The sequence below is a fragment of the Globicephala melas genome, chromosome 8, assembly GCF_963455315.2.
Source record: "Globicephala melas chromosome 8, mGloMel1.2, whole genome shotgun sequence".
NCBI lineage: Eukaryota > Metazoa > Chordata > Mammalia > Artiodactyla > Delphinidae > Globicephala > Globicephala melas.
Genome location: NC_083321.1, coordinates 8032438 through 8053423, shown reverse-complemented (window position 1 = coordinate 8053423; position 20986 = coordinate 8032438). Strand labels below are relative to the sequence as shown.

Below are 20986 nucleotides of genomic sequence, written 5' to 3'. Positions count from 1 at the left end.
GCCCAAGGCCCTCTGTGCAGGGCCAAGGGAAGCTTCCCTTAGCTGTTAATTGTTGTTTGTGGAGGTGTAAGGTGCACAGCCGGCCACACACCAGCTGAAGTACCAGCTCCGGGAATTTTATCGTGTACGTACCACCCCCAGCTCAGAGGACAAAACGTTCCTGCCTGCCCCAGCCCTCCCCTCCCCGGCTTTCTACTCTCAAGTCTCAACCTGCCCCTCCCCCTGCCCCTCCCCCTCCGCTCCGCCCTCCCCAGTACCCCGCTGCCCTCAGGATGAAGTGCAGACCCATTCCCCCGGTGCCCCCAGCTGACTGACCTCCCCCCGCCCCGGCCCGGCCCAGGTGGGCTTCTCTCATTACCTCCCCGAGCCAGCCTTCTCCCTGCTGCTGACTCCCACCCTGCTCCAGGAATCATATTGTCCACGTTGGCTCACATTTAGGGAGGAAAGGGAGGAGAGAAGGAAGGAGGGAGGGTTAGCATACCCACAGCACAGGGGACGGCACTGGGGGATCTGTGACTCGCCCGGGCCCCCAGGCAGTTGCCGGCACAGCCGAGGTCCTTCCTCCCCCGCCCTGTGACTGCTGCAGCCCCCCTGGAAACAGTGGTGGGAGAAGCAGGGCTGAGCTGCCCCCTCTCCTCCACTGCAGGGGTACAGAGAGGAAAATCAGAGAAGCCTTTTCCATGCAGAGACCCCTTCCTTGGCCCCCACATCTCCTGGTCGACGCTCCCAGAACACACTGGGTCCTGACACACGCAGGGTGCCTGGTTCCCCACCCTTCATGACCCGCAGGCCCTCGGCCCACCTCGCTCTGCTGGCCTTTTCCCACACAGTGGCCACGCGGCCACCTCCCGGGTGGCTGCCACCTCATCTAGGCCCCCAGATGCATGTTCGTCCTGCATCAGCGGTGCACAGCTAACAGCCCCACCAGTAAACGAACGATGCGGGGCCGTATTTCACCTGCACCCAAACGTGGACCATGAAGGCATTAAAGTAAATGATGGTGCAGTCAGGTGAGGCCCGGGAACTGCAGGTCTGGCAGAAGCGCACCTGTGCTGGCCTCCTGCTCCCCTGGGGCTCCAGCCCCATGTTGGTGCCCAGAACTGGGCCTTCTGGAAGGGCCCCAGGACCTAAGGAGGGAAACAAGCTGGCTGCTGTCCCCTCTGAAAGCAGGCCAGACGGGGGATCCTGCTTCTGCTGCCCGGGGAGGGAACATGTGGGCAGATCAGGGCAGGGGAGCTCCTTCACGGTCTCACCACTCAGACCTCCCCGCTCTTCCACCCATGCCCCCCGCCCCGGGGCTGTAGGTCATGCCGGCTCCCCACAACCCAAGCCCCTTGCTCAGGGCAACAGGAGAACCCAGGCCGAGGGAGGGGCCTGGGGCATGTGGCTCTCACCGAGCAGGCTGTGTTCTCTAGGCCCTAGGACGGGCAGGGTCAAGCTGAGTGCAAGCCTCACCACCCCCTGAAGGAGCTCTGGGCTAGGAGACAGGGACCCAGGTCCCAAGCTGCCCGCCATTGCCACGGATGCCCCGAGGTGATGGTGGCCCGTAGAATGGGCACAGCTAGAGCCAGTGTCCTGCCAGCCTCACTCCCCACAGCCCAGATGTGGATGGCTGGTGGGCGGGATGCCTGGCCCAGCATCTCTGCACTCCGGGGTCCATCGACCACTTTCCTTGTGGGCGAGGGCGGGTGATAGCTTAGCTCCCCTTAGCTTCTGGGGCGAGGGAGAGGCCGGAGAGGCCCAGATTGTGTCAGGAGGGGAGTCCAGGCCTCCTCAGCTGTTTGAGGGCCCAGGGGGGGCTCTGCCCCAGGTCACCCAGTCCAGCGGGTTCCCACATTATCACTGTTCCCCATCACCATCCGCCTCTCCTGGCCGCCTCCTCTGGCTCTCCCCATAGACACGTGGGCCCCTGTGAGCCTCCCGCCCCCACCCCAGGGCCTCAGGGACTCTGTTACTCAGACAGTGCTTGCAAAATTAAAGTTGAGCCACCTGGGGACTCCTCCAGGTGAGTCGATTAAAGCCGCTGTGTCCCCTGGGGAGAGACAGGAGGGCACCCTGGGGAGCCGTAACCAGGATGGAGGGGCCTGTGTGTCTAGAGGCTCAGCTGCCAGGCAGGGCTGGGGACGGCGGCAGGGACTCGGGGGGCAGGGAGGCCGGGTCCAGCCTCAGCTCTGCCCCTCTGAAGCTGTGAGACCTCAGACAGGCTGCTCCGGAAGCCTCAGGTTCCTCAGCTGTGAAAAGCAGGCACCACCATGCTCCTTGCAGGGCCACCGCTGTGAAGGTGAGCCTCAGCAGAGAAGGCGGGCGCTCGACAGCCGCCGGCCTCGCGCTCCCCGACTTGTCCCCTGCACGTGGCAGCCGGGACTGTGGCCATCTGCAGTGCAGCCACGTGATGGCCTTGGTCCCTGTGCTGTCCTGGGCAGAGCGCCCAGCCCAGGGCTCCCTGTGAGGTATCTGTGTCCCCCTTCCGCCCCCCGGCCTCCGCACCCCAGCCCCAGCATCCCTCTTGCAGGTACTCACAGGGTCCCTTCTGGCACCATGTCACACACACCGGGACGCCTGTGAGGGGCTGCTGTCTGCCTGAGCCCCCGATGGCATCGCCTCTCATCCCCGTGGCTCCAGGGTGCACAGCCCCTTACAGCTTTGTCCTGCACTTAAGTCACTTAAACTCTCTGGGTCTCAGTTGTCTCATCTGTGAAAAGGGGACAGTATGCTTCCTCAAAGGGTCGTTAAGAGTATGAAACGAGTCAGTGCAGACGGTAGAAGACTTTGAATGTACGTGGCACACAGTAGGCCCTCAGGAGGTGGAAGCGGCTATTCTGTTGTCACTTCGCAGGGGATCAGAGTGTACCGGAGGGGCTGTTCACACAGCCATGGACGTGGTTAGGGAAACCTGCACGGGAAGGGGAGGCTCTCTGGGCTGGGGACAGTAGGGAGAGTCACCACGCAGGTCTGAGGGGGAGTGGAGGCAGTGGTAGCCAGAGAGAGTAGCCAGGGCCGTCAGCGGGTCCCTGAACAAGAGAGGGACGCAGCCCGGGAGTCCGTGCTGCACCCGGCTCCCCTCCCTCCCTCTGCGCTGCTGCTGGGGCTCCCCACGGCCGAGCCCAGCCAGAAGCCAGGGCTCCAGGAGCTCGCTGGTGACCGCAGCCTCCTGGGCCTAGAGCAGGCTGGAGAGTGATCTGAAGGGATAGCATGCACAGCCTCTCAGAGTCCCACGGGCCCTGGAACAGGATGCAGGCAGGCGATGGTGAAGACATTTCACATAGGTTAAGAGCACCCACAGGCTCTGGGTCCGAAAGAGCAGGGTCCTGGCCTCGACTCTGCTGTGAGACCAGGATAGGGTGACCAGCTGTCCCGGGTTGCCCAGGATTTATGCTAAAACTGGGAAAGTCCCAGGCAAAACAGGACCTGTGGGACATCCTGGACCTGGGCCAAGGTACCTCACGCCTCCAAGCCTCAGTTTCCTCGTCTGTAACATGGAGAAGGAGCCCTCTACCTGGGCGAGCAGGCCTGGGAAAATAAATCAGACCCAGCCGGTGGATGGGATGGGCGTGCGGGTCTCTAGCCCTTGCCTGTCCTCAGGAAATGGATCCAAGGGTGTTTTTCCCGATCAGGAGCCTAATGGTCAGCAGTTATTTATGGTCGAGTTTCCTAGTGGGTAGGAAAGCCACAAATAAGTAAATCCAGGCAGCAGGGCACAACTATTGAGCCCAGTGCTTTATTTCCCCATCTCCTCTCCAGCCCGGGCCGGCTTTCGATCAATAATAATTTACGGTGCAGGGTTTCCCTGGTGGCGCAGTGGTTAAGAATCCACCTGCTAGTGCAGGGGACACGGGTTCGAGCCCTGGTCAGGGAAGATCCCACATGCCGCAGAGCAACTAATCCCGTGCGCCACAACTACTGAGCCTGCGCTCTAGAGCCTGCGAGCCACAACTACTGAGCCCGTGTGCCACAACTACTGGAGCCCGAGTGCCTAGAGCCGGTGCTCCACAACAAGAGAAGCCATTGCAGTGAGAAGCACGCGCGCACCGCAACGAAGAGTAGTTCCCGCTCGCCACAGCTAGAGAAAGTCCGCACACAGCAACGGAGACCCAACGCAGCCAAAAATAAATAAATAGGTAGATAAAATGTATTAAAAAAAAATTGTGATGCATCCCCTGCAAGAGAGGGGAGGTGGCCAAAAAACCACGGTAGGTTGGAGTCACCCTCCCTGTACCAGCTCTGCGCTCACAGGTGGCGGTGACGGCTGGGGTGGGGGCTGGGGAGGGAGGCCAGCGGCCCAGCGCACAAGGGAGGAGGCAGAAGGGGGAAGCATGGGCGCCGCAGCAGGGGCGCCCCTGGAGGAGAGCAGAGGGGAGCAGGCAGCTGAAGTGCTGACCGGCCCCAGGCGTGTCCCTGACCACCAATCAGGCCCACGTTCTGAGCCAGAGGTATCGCAAGACTAAAATGGGGCAAGGGAACGGCAGTGGGTCTCTTCACGGAGCAGTTTGGGGTTTGTCTCCGGTGGGAGCCGAGGGGAGCAGGGCCTGAGACAGGGGTCCTGTGCCTGAGCTCGTGGGAAAAACCTAAGGGAGGACGTGAACCGGGAGAGGAGGGGAAGGGAGGAGCGTAGTGGTGGTCCTGGCCCGGATCTAATTCACGGGGGCTCCAGAGCAGGAATTGCACAGAGTGGTGTCTCGCTGGGGCCTCGGGGCCAGCCAGTGGTCTCCGGGACCCTGCTTGCTGGAGGAGGAGGAAGAGGGCGTGAGCGGCTGGCGGGGAGGCTGGAGCCGCCAGCAGCCGCCAGTCACAGTACCTGGTCTAGGGGTTCGGGGGCCCGGAGGCCTCCACCGAAGGGTCTCCAGCCCACAGAGCCTTTGCCAGCGTTTACGCTGCTGCAGAAGGAAAGGGCTGTGATTTGTATTTCATAATTCACACAGCTGATGTCATCACGTTTCATGTTCTGACATGTTTCCTGCCATGACAATTTCATTCTTCCCTCTGGGGACACGAGGGCGTTAAACTGGGATGCGGGGCGGAGGTGGCAGCGAGCTAAGCTCCTGTCCCAGGGCCAGGCTGGTGCGAGGGAGAGTCGGACGCAGCAGGAGTCTGCTGGTCTGGGGCCACAGGCTGAGGCTGGGGCAGAGGGGCTGCAGGAGGGAGGTGGGTTTCCCAGGCAGTCCGACGGGACGCCGAGGGAAGAGCTTTACCAAGAACACTTGTCTCGGGGGTTATGATAATAATAACCGCTGGCTTCCATATGTGCCTAGACTGCAAGACTGGTCCTTAGGGCATCTACACGGTACCTCCTTGGATCGTCACCACGGGCCCATGAGGTGCTGTGAGGTGCTTCCCTCATTACTCCATCTCATAGATACAGAAACCGGCCGCTCAGAGACATAACACACTGGCCCCAAGTAACACAGCTGTTGAAGCTACACAAGGAGTTCAACTCCGACCTCTGACTCCAGGCTGTTAACCACCTATTAACGGCCCTCCTAGCCCTGTAGCCACATCCCAGTGTCCCAAGGAGGCAGCAGAGGCCCCAACAGGTCAAGGACTCATCCAAGGTCATCTAGCACTGAAGCACTCTCCCTGTGCCCACTGTGGGCACTCCCAGGTTGCCCCTGCCTCCCAGCCCTCCCTCTATCCCCACTGTGACCCCAGCCCATCTGGGGAGGCCCCAGGCTCCATTTTCTGGCAGGAGCTGGGCAGAAACTTAATTTGCAAACAATGGACAGGGGAGAGGCAGCCTGGCTGCCCACTCTTAATTAAGGGGGCTCCCTCCTGAAGCCCTCAAAAAACAGCCCTCCCAAGCCAGGGCCAGCAGCATGCCCTGGTGTGTTCAGAAGGCCAGACTGCGCCCCTGCCGCTGTCCCCCACCCACTGGATAATGGGCTGCCCCCCTGCTTGGCCTGTTTTAGGGACAGCAAGTTGGTCCTGGCATAGCTGGTAGCACCGCACATGGCCGACCCCCTCCTGGCCCTCATCAGGGGAAGTGTGATGGGGTGCGGGGTGGGGGGGGGAGTGGGGGGGGAGGGGGAGGGAGGTCGCACTGCACCTTCTCAAGGCCAGCCGCCCAGAGAAGCTCTGAACACAGCCTCAAGGAGGGCCCCAACTTCCACCACTGATGCTTCCCTTTTCTTGTCTTTTCTTTCTGCCTGGCACTTACAAAAATTAAACACGGATGGTTTCATCTTGGGAGAATTAGTATTCTAGGCAGGGCTGGGGGACGTGATTGGAATGTCAAGGCCAGAGTCACAGAGCTGGAAGGGAAGGGAAGAGGGGCCCTGGGGTGGGGGCAGAGGGCTCCAACCTGCCCAGGAAGCACGGTAGGGCCTGCGAGGGGCAGCCTGCTTCCAGTGCACCTGGCTTCACCTGGCCTCCAGGGATAAGGACGAGGCTGGGTGTGGCCGGAGAAGGCAGCAGCGGTCCAGGGCTGGAGGAGGAGGCGATGGGGGCAGCTCAGGACAGAGATTGCATCTGGCCAGGACCTGTGGCTTCCCGTGGCCCCAGATCAGCTTATCTACACATCCATCCCCTCCCTCATTTGGCCCGCATTTGCTGATGCGTGTGCCTCTCGTGTGCTAGGCACGTGCTAGGCACCGAGCTGGGGGGGAGGGCGGGGTTAAGGGCAGAGCCATGCCTGTCCTCACCACTGCCTGGCACACAGCAGACACTCACCAAACACCATACTGTGTCTCCCAAAGCGTGATCTGAAGAACATGCTAACAGGGTAACAGAGGTTAACAGGTAACCGCTGGAGCGAACAGGGTTAAATTGGTATCTTTGAGATGGGACTTCTCAGAGCCTTTAACACGCTGATGCGCCCTGTGTACTGGGTTGGGGGAGCGCTGGCCTGCAGCCTCCTGCCCGTCTGAGCACAGCCCTCTGGTCCTGGCCACACAGGAGACGTGCTGTGGGCACAGAGCTGAGTCGAGAGTGGGTTTGTGTTCGGGCTCCGCGGTGGACCCACTGTGTGACCTTGGGCGGGCTGCTGAGCATCTCTGTTTCCTCAGGTGGAAAACTGAAACGATAATAATAGTGCCTGTGGCTTCAGTGAGGTGACGTAAGAACAGTGCCTGCCTCAGACTTAATGCGGGGTTGCTACTGTTGTTGTCATTGTTGTATTACTATTATCCACTTAGCTCTGTGTGCCTGGGCTGTAGTCAGAACTCAATCAGTTTAGCTACGGTTGTTGTCACTGCTGCTGACACAGTCCTTGTCCTTAAGAGGTCACAGCCAGGGGGTTAAAGACAATTAGAATCCAGGGTGGAGAGTACAGGGCTGGGGCTTTGTGGAGGTAGCCAGAAGGCACCACAGCATGGCTGCAAGAGCAGACCTCAGGGGATTGGCTAGGCCCCCACCTGACATGGTCAGCCTCGTCCAGCCTCACTGCTAAGCGGCCATCCAGCCTGGGCCTTGGCACCCGCGGCAATGGAAGTCCGGCCCATCTTTGGGCATCTCTGCCTGTTACAGATTTTTCCTTAACTGAATCTCTCCTGGTCCTTCTAGTTCTTGGGCCTCCCCAGAGTAGGCTGGTCTTCCTTCTCTAGGTCAGCTGTCCAGAAAACGGAGGACAGGGGACCAGCTCTCTTCCCCAAACCGTCCCATCCTCCCTCCGTCACTGCCCTAGCTGCCTCTCACTCCTCTGGGTCTCCCGCCCTGCAGTGTGGCTGTGCATCTCGTGGAGCCCAGACTGAACAGGGTTCCTGTTTAGTCTGACCTGGGCAGAAGCAGGCAGGGAGCAGGGTGCAGTCTGTCCCTCCTTTCAACACAGCCCACCCAGAACTAGGAGCTGGGGCCCTCCGTGTCTGGAGCAGTCGGTCACCTCGCTCTGCAGACACAGAGAAAGCCAGTCTGATAGAGAGCAGGGTGCCAGGGGAGCCTGAGAGGCCATTCTAAAGGAGGCTGGGGACAAGGGAGGGTCAGGGAAGGCTTCCTGGAGGAGGCGGCGGCACTTATCAGCCAGAACCAAATGGCAGGCTCCCAGAGCAAAGACCTTCTGAGTCACCCAATCCGCCCCCATCTGACCACAGGGAGACTGGCAGAGCCGTTTGGTTGCTTACATCACAGGTCGGACTCCAGGAGCTAACTATTCAGGTGTTATAGGAGGGATCATTTATCTCAAGGAAATGTGGTTCGGAGAGGCCAAGCACAGAGGCCAGAGACCCGGCAATGCTGGAGTCCCAGCTTCTCGTCTACCAGCATTCAGAAAGTCCCCCCACCCATCGTGACCATGGCATCCCTGGCCATGGGGTCCACGGGGGTGGGGGGACTCTGAGGCCAGGGAACCGCTTTAGCCCAATGCCCGCTGTCTGGGCCTGCATCCTGGCAGGTGAGTGCCAGTTTTTTGGAGGCCACAGGACAGGGAAGCAGCTGCCAGGCGAGGCCGGCCCGTGTGCTCCAGGAGTGAAGGTACCCGGGGCCTCGTTAGCCGCAGCTTCAAAGAGCCCCATTATTAACAAAATACGCCCTGAGTCCTTTTTCTTCCTCTTTCTATCCTTAAGGCAGATTCCCAAATGAAAAGGAAGATATACATGAGTGGCAATGAGGAAGCCTCAGAGGAAAGCCAAGCGGCTGCAGAGCCGGCAAGGAGCATCCATCCGCCCTCGCGTGGGGTGTGGGCTGCCTTTCTTGATTTAAAATAGTCCCTCCCTTTTCCCTTCCTCCCAATTCAGCTGGTCTCTCAGACTGTGCTTTAAGTCCTTTTGAAGTGTTACAACCATTTTCTCCTCTTTCAATTAACAACAAGAAAAGGAAGCTAATAGCTTCCTGAGCCACTCGCTGTAAATATTAACAAAGCCTGGCCGCCTGGCCTGGGCGGTGTGCGTTGCTCCCAGCTGGAGAGTGAGTTTACGGGAAGGAGGGGAGGGGCGAGAGATTTCCAACACAGAGGCGAAAATCGCTTGGCACAGGCTTCCGCTGGTGCAGGGAATCTGAAGAGCCGGGGACGCAGGCGAGGGGGAGCCAGGCGAGAGGGTGCCTGTCCCTGGGGGCTGGGGGTCGGCACAGCTGGCGAGAGGGAAGTAGATACTTCTGGAAGAAAAGGCAGCTTCCACCAGCTGCACCTGAGTAACTTGGAGGATGGAGGTGCGTGGCCTGGAATCCCCAGCTCATGGCTTTGAGTGTGGTCAGTGGTGGAGGTCTAAGGAGGAGTGGCCCTTTGAATGCAGCAGCTGGAGGGGTGCTGAAGTCCCCCGGCTGCAAGCTAAACCCCGAGGACCTGCCTGTGCCCTTAGGGTGTAGGGCTCCTGAAGGAATCTGAGGCTGGGGAGGGGGCTGAGGGAAGGGGCTGTGGAGGAGGGGAGCTAAGACCCCACGAGCAGAACCTGGGTTCTGAAAGCTCCTCATCCTGCTCCCTGGGAGGCCGCTAACTGTGACCCCCATGACCCCAAGCCTACCAGACATACCAGCAAAGCCCTGCTTCAAACATCTGCTCGAGAGTTATGGCGTGTAGACTCTGCAGGGCCCATCTTGTGGCCAGGGTGGCCAGGGGCCCAGGTAAGAGCACGCGGAGGCTGGTGGCCGGGAGGGGACCGGGTCTTCTGCCTGGGGCTCCCACCACCTGCATGCACTGAGGACCAACCCGGCTAAGAGCTCACAGTGGGGTGCGGTGGGAAACGCACAGCCACCGTTCTGTTGGCAAAGGCCAACTTCCCGAGAAAGGCCTGGCCTTCGCTGCCGCTACGCCAGACTCATGCCCCCCGGGCTCCCACGGGCTGGACACAGCCGGTTACGACGAGCCCTGCGGGGTAGACCTGGCCAGCAGGCAGCCCCTTCCTGGGAACCGTGGGCAGTGGGCAAAGGCCACGAATGCCCCGTGTCGTGCACAGGCTGGCCCCACCGCTGCGTCCCTCTACACGCGCAGAGGGGCAGGCCTTGGAGGTCCTTGTGCCCTCACCCTCCTCCGCCCCTCCTGAACAGCAGGACCACCTGCAGCCCCCGTCGAGGGCCTTCCCGCCCTCGGGCTGGGAGCAGTGGTCACGAGCCCAGCCGAGTGCCAGCGCCCTTGGCCAGCCTGCGCCCTCGCCCGCTCTCGCAGCTCCCGCGGCACCGAGTCCCTCCCGCCGCCCGCTGGCTTGGAGGAGATTTCAAAGGCACGAGACCACTCCAGGTGCGGGAGGCCTCTGCAGGCACCCGCCCGCTCTTCTGTCTCACCGCTGCTCAGGGATGACAGTGCCCACTTGACGGCCTTTCTAGGTGCCCGCTGCTCGGCCACATGGTGGGGGCAGCACCCTAAACTGGTACAGCCACGCCTGGAAGAGCCTGGGACCCTGGAGCCGGCGGCTTCTCTGCTCTGGGCACTGCCCGGCTCACACGCTTGCACACCCATCGCTGAAAGTCTGGGTTTTGTCAGGAAGTGGTTTAATTAGCAGAGCGGAGGCTGGGAGGGTTCACGCCTGAATGCAGCCTCCCTCACCTCCTCCCCTCTCACCCGCGATGCTGTGCGGGTGCCATGCTGCCGTGCCAAGCCTTGGGGCCAGAGCGAGTGAGAAGGGGGCAGGGGGGCCGAGTCACATGCAGAGGGAGGGGCTGGAGCCGCCAGCACGCCCCCTCCAGAGGCCTCCCTGCTGCCCCGCCCAGGGCACCTAGAACCAACACCCACCTCGGGCGGGCTCAGAGCCCCCGGTGGGCCAGCCACCCATGGCGCTGCTTCATGTGGTCACGGGAGCCACCCGGAGCCACCCTCCAGTGAGGAGGAGAAGGGGGAAGGAACCCACTCAGCCCCTGGGCTTGTCTTCAGGGAGGCCTCCAAGTCAGTCCCTTCCCCTCAAGCCCCCTGCTCTCCACCCCTCCTCCTGAGGACATTGTCCCAGCCTCTCGCTGGTCCCCTCCCATGCACCCCGGTACCCTCCAATTCTCCACGAAGGTCTGGTCATGCCCCTTCCTGCCTGGGCACCCTCGCTGGCTGCCCACTGCCCTCAAAATGAAGACCAGGCCCCTCAGCAGAGCATTTGAAACTCCCCCTAAGAATCCCATCTCCCACTTCAGCTTAGATCATTGCCCTCCACTAACTCAGAGCTTTGGGACACCAACCTTCTCACTGCACCAAGCCCTCTCACCTCTGAGCCTTTGCATATGCTGTTCCCTCAGTCTGAAACGCCCTTCCTGCCTAACCCCCTACCGTGCTGACTCTGTTACAGGAGCAGTCCACACTCCCAAAAGGAAAAGCTCTCCCTGACCCACGGCCCTGGCCCCCAGCCCTCTGCATCCCGGAGAGAGGGCACATGACTGTGGCAGCACCCGGGTCCACGCTGGCACGAGTGAGGAGTGACACACACACTGCAGTGCGGGCAAAGGGACAGGCCCTGTGGATGGCCGTCCTCACGGCAGGAAGTCAGCAGCCACGGAACAAACTCCAGGTTTGAGTCACAAAGAGCCTTTTCATCTCTAGAGGTCAGATACAGATGTTGACCTCAGCCTGGAAGTCTAAAATGAAAGAACACCCTGGGTCTCCTAGCTCACGCCAGCTCTGACCTGCTTACAATGATCTAAACTCTGCCCTCTTTGCCACAGGGCAGCTCTGCCCATGGAGGGGGGCAGGCATGTTGTTCATTTAAAACGCCACTCGGCTAAGTCACCAGCCATAAAGCCCACCTGGGTTTCCAGCCGCACATACAGGAATCTGATTAATGACACACACATAAAATCCATCCCAAAGAGCCAAAGGTTGGAAAGAAGCAGGAAGGCTAATTGCTAATATAGGAATTAATATCAGTGAGTATTGATCTTCAAGGCAGGTGGGAACTGGAAAGCTGCAGAGCGTTTCCACTTCAGGTGGAGGCCCTGGGGTCCAAAGTTGGGGTGGCCACCCTGAAAGATGGAGGGGGGACCCCGGCCACACCTGCGCCACTCTAGCTTGCCATTGAACCCACGTGACTATTGTGATGTGGGAGTCTAGAGGACCCCAGAACCACAGCACAGTGTCACCTTCCCCAGAAAGCCCCCTGTGATCCAGGCACCCCCCCAACACACACCCAGGCTGGGCAAGGAGCGGCTTTTGGCTCTGCTAATGCCCTATGTGTGTCTCACACTGTGGCCTTCTGCAAACCAGTGGCCTCCCCCACTGGACCATGAGCTCCTAGAGGACAGGGGCTCCTCTTTAGGTCCCTGTGTCCTGCACAGTGGTGGGAGTGTGATGGGTCTCAATACACATTTGCCAGATAGATGGATGGATGGATGCAGAGATGGAAAAATAGACGGACAGATGGAAAGATGGACAGGTAGATGGATGAATGGAGAGATAGCGGGTGGGAGAGAGAGCTGTACAGACGGATGGATGGAGAGATGGACAGATGGATGGAAAGATGGATAGATGGATGGAGAGATAGATGGTTGATGGATGGATGGAAAGATGGATGAATGGATGGATAATTGCATGACAGGGACTCAGGAGAAACCCAAGGTCCCTGGGTGCATGGGCCTAAGGGCCACCTTGTGTTTCTGTTGCACTGAGACTTGGCATCCTGCAGGGAGAAGGAAACTGGCCCAGAGTTCAAGGTCCTCGCTGTCATGTAAGTCATACAAACTTAGACAAGTCTCCCCCTTCTCAGTGTCACTGCACCTGCACAGTGTGGACAGTCCTCCCTGCCCCGCCAGCTGTGCTGGGTTGTCCCAAGGCTCAGGGGAAATGGCAAATTAGAAATGACCTGCAAAAGGATAAGGGACATTGTCCCCTTGTAAATGGCGTATATGTACGGGCAGACAGATCTGGCCAAAATGCAGAGAGTGCTATAGAGACGTGGGATTGTGCACTTGGCTTTCTTTCCCCCCTTTCAAATTTCTTTTAATACAGTTATGATGTTGTTATTTATAACAAAAAGTAAAATTGTGTAAGCATCTCAAGTACTTACAGATGGAAGCTTTTATTATGTTGACCCAAAAAACTGTTCTTTGGCACTGGAATGCAGGGACAAGACCTATGGGAACAGGGGACGGCCGAGGCAAAGAGGGTGAGCAGAGGCTGTCCTGTGATCAGAGTGCCCAGAACTGGCCAAGGAGCGGCTCCCGCTTACTGAGACCCTGGGACCGTGAAGATTCACTTTGTCCTTGGTCAACTCGACGGAGGACTTTGCTTGCACTGTGTGGCCTAGGCTTACTCGATCCAATACTGTGCCCACTGGGGACTGCATGGCCCTGATGATAGGCGTGTGCCAGAAGGGCTCAGGAGGTATCCTGGGCCCAGCGCATGCAGGTGGCTACAACAGTCATAATCACGCACCCATGCGGGGAAAGTGCTCTCACCTCACAAGCACTGTGGCCAGGCTGCCCATGGAGTACACACACCCCAGACACCCGAGAGGCAGCCGCTCACCCAGAAGCACTCAAGGAGCCCATATCCTCAGTGGGGCCTGGGGCGTGCAGTGCTGCCTGATTCCCAGGAGGACTACACTCAGGGAAGGGGGATGCAGGGGAGGGTTACCCAGAATGCACAAGGCTGGACAGGCCCACTGAGAGCCTTGCTTGGACCCTTGATTTTCTAAATGAGAAAGCAGAGTGGGGAGTTCACTGGGTGCATTTATTAAGCACCTACGGTGTGCAAGGCACTGACTCAGGCACTAGATCAGCCTCAGGTGAGCGGATGTGGTCTCTTCCTTGAACCAGCAAGTTAATTCCTTTCAAGACATTATGTCATTGCCCTCACGGTTTGTGCAACCCCGCAGACAGAGAGGAGGTGAGGGGTGATGTTGGATGGACACTTGCAGGAGGGGGAACAGCATGGGGAAGGGCAGGGGCCAACTCGGGGAGTTAGGGGGAGGTGGTGGGAGTTGAGGCGGGGCGGTGGGGGAGGCGTCAGGCAGGGCCAGGCCTGGTGGGGCCTTGGAGGCTGCCATAGGAGTGTCGCCTTCATCCTGAGGGCTGTGGGAAGGGCCCGACGCCAGCAGGATGCAGCTGCCTTCCTGGATTCATAATTTCGAAAGCAGAGCTCTGTAATGGGGGATCAGCCGGCCATGGCCAGCTGGAGCCTTGGCTCTGAGGACACTGCCACCATCCTCTCTAAATATGGAGGCCCAGCAGCCTCTGCCCCCACCCTCCAAGGTATAAACCAATTTCCTTGCCCCGGCCAGGGAGGCGGATGACCTCATTGGACGCTTTCCATCTCTCCCTTTCACAGAGAAATTACAATTTATAATTGGATGAAATCACGCGGGTGTAATAGCAATAAAAGCCGTGCTGGAGCCCGGCATTCACCTCTCCTGTGGGGACTCTGTCCTCATCTTCCCTCCTGTCCAACCCCCGCCTGCCCCTTCCCAGGAAGCTGCACCCCCCCTGCCTGCTCACACCTTGAGTGTTTCCCAGACCCTGGCCATTCAGGGGTGATGTCCCGTGGGCTCTTAAACCTTGCTGTTCCTTAACCCTCCTTGCTCCCGAGGAAGCTTGTCCTAAGACCTCCCCACTTCTCCCGTCAACCCGTCAGCCTCCACCTGCCCTCCCCCTGGCCAGCACCTGCCCCTCTTCCTACGTGCACTCCCTGCCGGCTGGGCGCCCAGTGAGTGATGACCCCCGGGTCTGCGCTCTAGATCTGTTACAACGTGCACCTAAACATCCTTGTTTTTATTTGTGACAGCCTCAGACAACACGCATTTCTCAAACCAGCCACCTTCGGCCCTACAAAGAAAAGGGCCCAGATGCAGCCGAGCCCATCTGGATCCAATTTCAAACCAGAGCTAACACTCTCAGATGTGTAATAAAAGCCCTTTTCCAAAGAGGGGCTCCTGCAGGGGGAACACGGACACCAGGGCGCGGTGGGCCTTCGACGCGCCATGCTAACGAGAGGCGACCCAGAGGGCCCAGGTTGTTTCGGATCCTGAGGAACAGCCAACCCTGCTCCCAGGTCTCTGGGGAAGGGGAAGGTGGCCGTGGAGGGCAGCCGGGCTGTGAAGCACTGACCCCGGCCTTGGTGGGGAGGCCAGGGATCCAGCTTCCCCGTTTCCCTGATGCTCCTGCTTCCCACGGTGGGGAAAGGCAGCACTTGTTCTGGAAGCCGAGGCCATGGTGGCCCAGTTGGATCCTTTGAATGACATATAGCAAGAGGAGCAGGTGCTGGGGGAAGCAGAGCCGGCTCTGGGCCAGGCGGGCGGCCCCTGCACGGCCGCGAGCTCTCAGAACTTCATTTTTCTCTTCCCGGTCCTCCCACCCCCAGGAAAAGGGAAAGCAGGGAGCTGCGAGGAAGGGTGCTTGGCATGGCCTGCTGTTTGTTATCTGGATTTGGAAAGAGAAGGGAGAGATCCCAGATCATGGGAAAGTGGCGTTCAAGAAAACAGGTTCCTGGGCTTCCCTGGTGGCGCAGTGGTTGAGATGCAGGGGACGCGGGTTTGTGACCGGGTCCGGGAAGATCCCACATGCCGCGGAGCGGCTGGGCCCGTGAGCCATGGCCGCTGAGCCTGTGCGTCCGGAGCCTGTGCTCCACAGCGGGAGAGGCCGCAACAGTGAAAGGCCCGCGTACCGCAAAAAAAAACAAAAAAAAAACCCAAACAAAACCCAGGTTCCTGACAGAGGGGAGGAGAGGGGGCTGCAGCCCAGGCTGCCGGTCCCCGTGCGGCTCCTAAGTTCCCTGGGCTTAATCACTTGTATTGCTTTTTGGCAGGTGAGGAGGCAGGGAGTGGGTGAGAAGCACTCTTCTTTGGACAGACGAGACCAGGGCTGAAGCAGGAATAACCGTCCCTCCATCTCCCCAGCAAGAAAGCCTTCCTACAAACAGGATCTGCCAAGCAAGACTGAGTGCCCCCCCCCACCCCGCCCAAACATCTTCCCAAGGAGGGGCATGTGGGGCCTGACAGCTCAGCAGCGCATGTCAGCAGCTCCAGCCCCGCGGTGAACATCTGAACTCCTCAGCGGGGTAATGGACCCCCGCCTTCCCCCGGAGACACAGCCTGAGTGGCAGGAATACCGATTCTTTGGAGAGTGACTCCCTCTCAGCTCTGTCACGCAAGAACGCTCTCTGCACCAGAGCCCATTCTGCCAAGTGACTTAAAGGGATTAAAAACAAAACAAAACAAAACAAAACTTGGTAAAGAAAAAGGGGTAAAAGCCAGGCAGAAGCCTTTCAGAAGAGGTGGCGGCCAACAGACAAAAGGGCGGAAGTTGAAAGAGGGCAGGGAGGCCACCCTCCCCAAGGATGGGCGCCCGGCCCTAGGGCATGCCTGGAGAGCAGGGGCCCAGAACACCCTCAGGTCGCGCACGGGGGCACCCCTGCAGGCCCCTCACGCAAACCCCTCATTCCAGGAGGAGAAGCCAGCAGTGCCGGCAGCCTAGGGCGCAGGAGATGCTGCGCCTGATCCGCAGCCACGTCTGAACACGAGGAGCCCAGCAGAGCGAAGCACAGGGTCTCCTCCCTGAGCCCCGGGCACCCCCAGCACCACCCAACACCCCAGGTCTGTGGTCTGCACCCTGAGTGCCAAGGCTGGTGGGCTGCAATGTAAGCACGGCCCAGGCCCACCTCGACGGAAGCGCAGCGCCCAGAGCTGCAGGCTGCCAGGCTGCAGCGAAGGAGGTAAGGCGGATGCAGAGGGGCTCCGGTGGCCCAGGAAGGCCCAGGGGCTCCTCGTGCCCAGGGAGGGCACAGGACACATGGGGCCTGTCCTCTTCGGGCTGGGTTGGAGATCTGCAGCTCCACCCCACCGACCCCACACATGCAGCTGAAGCAACTGGTGGCATCTGCTTGCCAGGGGAGGGGTCCTTTGCTACCTGGTGGCCCCTGTGCTGCTGGGCTCTGCCCCAGGGTGGGTGGACCCAGGATGTAAGGGAGTGACCTCTCCTGGAGGAAACTCCCGCCCCTCCCAGCCGTTGCCCCTTGGGGGAGGTCTCACTTTGAGCCCTTCTGAGTTCTGACCAGAGGGGGCAGCCGTGAGGCCTTGGAGAGGCAGGACCTTTGGTGAACTAGCCACTGGCCATGGCACCTGCTGCCCTCCAACTGGAGAGGGTCCACAAGTCCCCTCCATCCAAGGCCTTCCCCTGCCCTGGCCAGGAGAACCCAGGGTGGGGTTGATCCCAAGCCACCATCCAAGGCCTTGCACCTGCCGGCCCTTAGGCACCATCTGCTCTGGCCTCCAGCTCAGCCCTTTTGTTGGTGAGAGTGTTGATGGGGCCCAGAGATGGCCGGTTATTGCCCTAAGGTCACACAGCGGGCGGTGGCAGCGGTGGTGTGGTCTGGCTAGGTTTGTGGGGGTGTGGGGGGGACCTACTTCTTCTGGCTTCCCAGAGGCCAGGAGGGAGGGTTCATGCCTCCCCAAACACAAATCCCAGAAACCCCAGGCCACCTCTATCGGCAGCGCCCTGGGCAGGGCAGGGAAGCCCCAATTCATTACCAAGATGGAAAATGACAATTCCCCGCACTCCTCCCCAGTAGAGGGGCTGATTTATGACGGCGCCGGGGCCTGGGACACTTGTCAGCGCCGCACTGCACGCACGCCGTCTGCGGGGGCATTAATAGCCGTGTTATTAGGCACCAGCGTGAAAGATGCCCTGCGGATCGGCTATTTACTGTTATTTATTATAACGGCGCACCGGCCCGGCAGCGGGGCCGCGAGGCGGCGTGAGCTCGCTGGAGCCCGAGCTCGGCCCCTGCCCAGCCGGCCTCCCTTCCTCCATCCTTACCTACCGCCCCGTCACTTGCTCCTATTCTCCTCCCATCTCCTAGGAGAGACTGGTGGGTAATTCCTGGGGCTGAGGCCAAGCCAGAGGCGGGCAGCAGCAGGCCTGCACCCCAGATATTTATGAGGCATCTGCTCAGTGCTGGGCTCTGCCTCTGCTGAGCTTCCCTCTATCCCAAGCTTCCCTCCATCCCGAGGCAGGAAAACAGAGACCAGCTTACTGCGCTCTGGGGCCAGACAGAGGTTGGTTAGCACCCTGGCCCTCCAGCTGTGAGCAGTGTGACCTCGGGGAGTCCCTTCCCTCCCCTGAGTGTGCTCCCCTTCGTGCACTGGGGACACAGGCTCCGCAGGGCTGTGGCCAGCTGGAAAGGAGAGGCGTTTGTGTGGGGCTGAGCACGCAGCAGGGGCTCAGCTCTGCCAGCTACTGCTACTAGTGGACAGACCCCACAGAGCTAGAGGGGTCTGCAGACCTGCTGGTGGGTAGCCCCCATTAGATCCTGCTTGAGCTGGATACTGTCCACCATCATCCTCTCCATGCCAACCCTTTGGGAAAGGGTTTGAGAGTTCAGTGCCAGGGCCAGAGGAGGTAGGCAAGGGAGAGGGCTGTTCATGGCTGCTGGAGGGTTCTCTCTGCCCCGGAGCCATCCCTTCTCCTCTCTGGGCCTCAGTTTTTCCAGGGTCCTCTACCTCCCTGATTCCAGGGTCCTGAGGGTGAGTTCCACGCTTGTGCGTATCTGCGGGGGTGGGAGGGAAGGGGCCATCTCTAAGAAAGTGGGGCCAGCCTCTGCGCCTGGAAGCAGACCTGCAGTTGGATAGGACCTGGTTGGCCAACCCATGTCAGAGCAGACGAGAGGAGACAGCCAGGGGTTTTCCCTGGGTTTGCTCCCTCGGGGCCTGGGGTGGCCCCACCAGGCAGCTGAGGAGGGCAGGTAAGACACCTGGGAAAGGAAAGCCTGGGTCTCCGTCCAGCTCCTCCACCACCTGCTGCACAATTCAGACCTACCCCTTTGCCTCTTTGGGAGGCCGTGGTGAGGGCACCTGTCATTATTACCTCCCAGCGTGGGGCTGACAGAGGGCCAGCCTCCCTCTTCTCTCCCACTGCCCTGTCCTGGCTTTCAGATTCTGGGGCCTCCCTTTTGGCACCCTCATTCATTCATACATTCATGCAACAGGTGTTTATGAACACCTCTGATGCCAGGCTCTATACTAGGCCAGTGAACAAGATAGAACATGTTCTGACTCGTAGAAGTTTACATCCTAGTGGGAGGGCTTGACAATCAACTTGTGATAAACAACTGGGGGAGGGGAGGGATCGCCCCAAGAACAGGGCCTGCATGTGGGGGATGCCACACAGCTCCTAGGGGGAGCCCCAGCCGCACCCAAGCCTCTGTCTTATGATCAATAAGCATCACCATTCCCAGTCTTTCCTGATCACCCGGCTCCTGTCCCAGCCCCTGGCTGTCAGGATCCCGCTGGCTGCTGAGAAACCCAGCAGTGCAGAGCTAGGGCCCCTGCCCTGTTCTCTGGGCTGCCCCCACCCGGAATAACAGCCCTTAGGCCCTCCTCTTACCTTCTGAAAAACTCCTGACCTTTCCTTTTTCCTTCCCAGAAGGAATTAAGCCTAGTCTAGGCAGCTTTACTAAAAATGCACACAGACAGACAGAAATATAGGTGCAAGAACATCTTATTAAATAATACAGAGAAAGAAAGAAACAAAATTACATGTGTCTCCCTTCATCCCCCCCAACCCCTCCTGGCCCTGAATAGTTTAATATTGAACACTGTTATCAATATAATTAACCTCCTAAGACACAATTTTAAAGTCTTGTTTTTTAAAGCAATTTGCATTCTCTGAAGTTCAGGACATCCCGCCGCCCGGCACAGCCCAGACGGCCTACGCGGTGAGGCGAACTCCAGGTACATTTTTAGTGGATTTGCGTACCTGTCTGTAATTACCGCCAGTGATAACAGCTGATGCATAATGCATGCGGCATGAAATTAGAAAAATAATTAACTTTAGGTTTTAAAAGAATCCCACCCCCTTCCCCCAAGCACTACAAGTTCTCAATGGCGCCAGTAGCCGAGATCAGGAGCAAAGTTGTGCCACGCAGGGTTGGAAGGGTCTTGAGGTCATAGCATCCTGCCTGAAGACAGGGCCTCCAGTGGGCCTAGACCGGGCTGGGCAGAAGCAGGCCCGGGGCTTCTGCCTGAACGAGGGTGGGCTCGGAAAAGCCCCACTCACACAAAAGTCGCAAGTCCCCCTCCTGCCTGCAGTTCCCATCTCCTGGACCTGCAGCAGGCCCTCTGCTCAACACCCAGGGCAGTAGATAGTTTATGGTCCCATTTTACAGATGAAGGCCTGAGACCCAAGGCCACTCTTGGTTTGTGGAGCAGCAGAACTGATCCCAGGCAGGCCTTCTCAGGGAAGAGGCTTCCTAGAGGGGAGCTCTCCCCAGGCCCCCGTGAGCACCAGGAGGTAGAGGCTGGCCCCCCTGCCTCTAGGCCCTCCTCCCTCCATGTTGCTTGTAGCTGAGCCCTGAGAGATAGCGTCAGTTGGTGGAGGAGAAAAATGCGGGGTCCCTCATTGCTTTAAACAAAGGTTTGCTGAGGACCCATCACAGGTATGGAGGTGACCCTGCTCTGGTGGAGCTCTCAGCCCGGTGGGGAGGTTACAGCTTCCTGTGGGGCAGGGGTCCTCCTGGAGCTGAGAAACTGCTTCCGCCCCCAGTCTGCCCTGCACACCTCACTCCTGCCTCGGGCCCTGCTCTGCCAGTAAGGACCCGAGGGCCTGGCAAGGTTTAGGGAAAACACAATGAGTTCTTCTTGCTGAAGGGAGGGACTGGGAGGGTGCAGAGAAAGGGGGGGAGGGGCTTCCCTCTGTCTGAGCTGGGCCCCCTTGCCCACTCGTGTCTGCCCTCCCTCTTTCTGAAGTTCAGCCAAGACAGGTGGGTGGCCGCCCTGAGTGAGTCACAGGAGGACCCTGGGGTCCCTCCCAGGGACAGGGTGGGGCAGCCCTTCCTTCCCAAACCTCCAGGCCTGTGCCGGGCACTTCATACAACCCCTCCCTTGTCATCTTCCCAGAAGAGTGGGGTTCTCAGCAACACGTTACAGATGAGGAAACTGAGGCCACACAGCTGAGGACTGGTGAGGTCAGATTCAAACCTAGCCCTGGTGTCCTCTCCCCGCTTCTAGTCTACACGTCTCCTTCTCGGGGTCAGTGCCACCTGGAATTCTCTGATTCCCATAGTGGGCACGGAGACTGTACCTGGTACTTCGGGGGTCGCAGCATCAGGACATCCTCACATGAGCTGCCTTCATTGGCAAACGGGGAGGAAGGCCAGGACTGGGAGGCAGGGGGAGGCCTATCCAGACTTCCCTCTACTGCCTGGGATGCCCAGCTCCCTCCTGCC

At 59.5% G+C, this 20986-nt stretch overlaps 2 protein-coding genes across 6 annotated transcripts in view; one reads left to right on the top strand and one right to left on the bottom strand.

Moving 5' to 3' along the window:
• Positions 1 to 20986, bottom strand: part of MACROD1 (mono-ADP ribosylhydrolase 1) — a 152906-nt gene that overhangs the window by 83574 nt on the left and 48346 nt on the right. The window lies entirely within an intron of this gene.
• FLRT1 (fibronectin leucine rich transmembrane protein 1) overlaps positions 1 to 20986 on the top strand; it is a 93619-nt gene that overhangs the window by 48440 nt on the left and 24193 nt on the right. The window contains exons 2-4 of one of the 3 annotated variants that reach the window (XM_060303037.1): positions 11127 to 11345; positions 12456 to 12497; positions 15572 to 16477. The gene's annotated coding sequence lies outside the window, so the exon portion shown is untranslated. The remainder of the gene's footprint in view (positions 1 to 11126; positions 11346 to 12455; positions 12498 to 15571; positions 16478 to 20986) is intronic. The other 2 variants (XM_060303036.1, XM_060303035.1) reach the window with 2 other exon arrangements.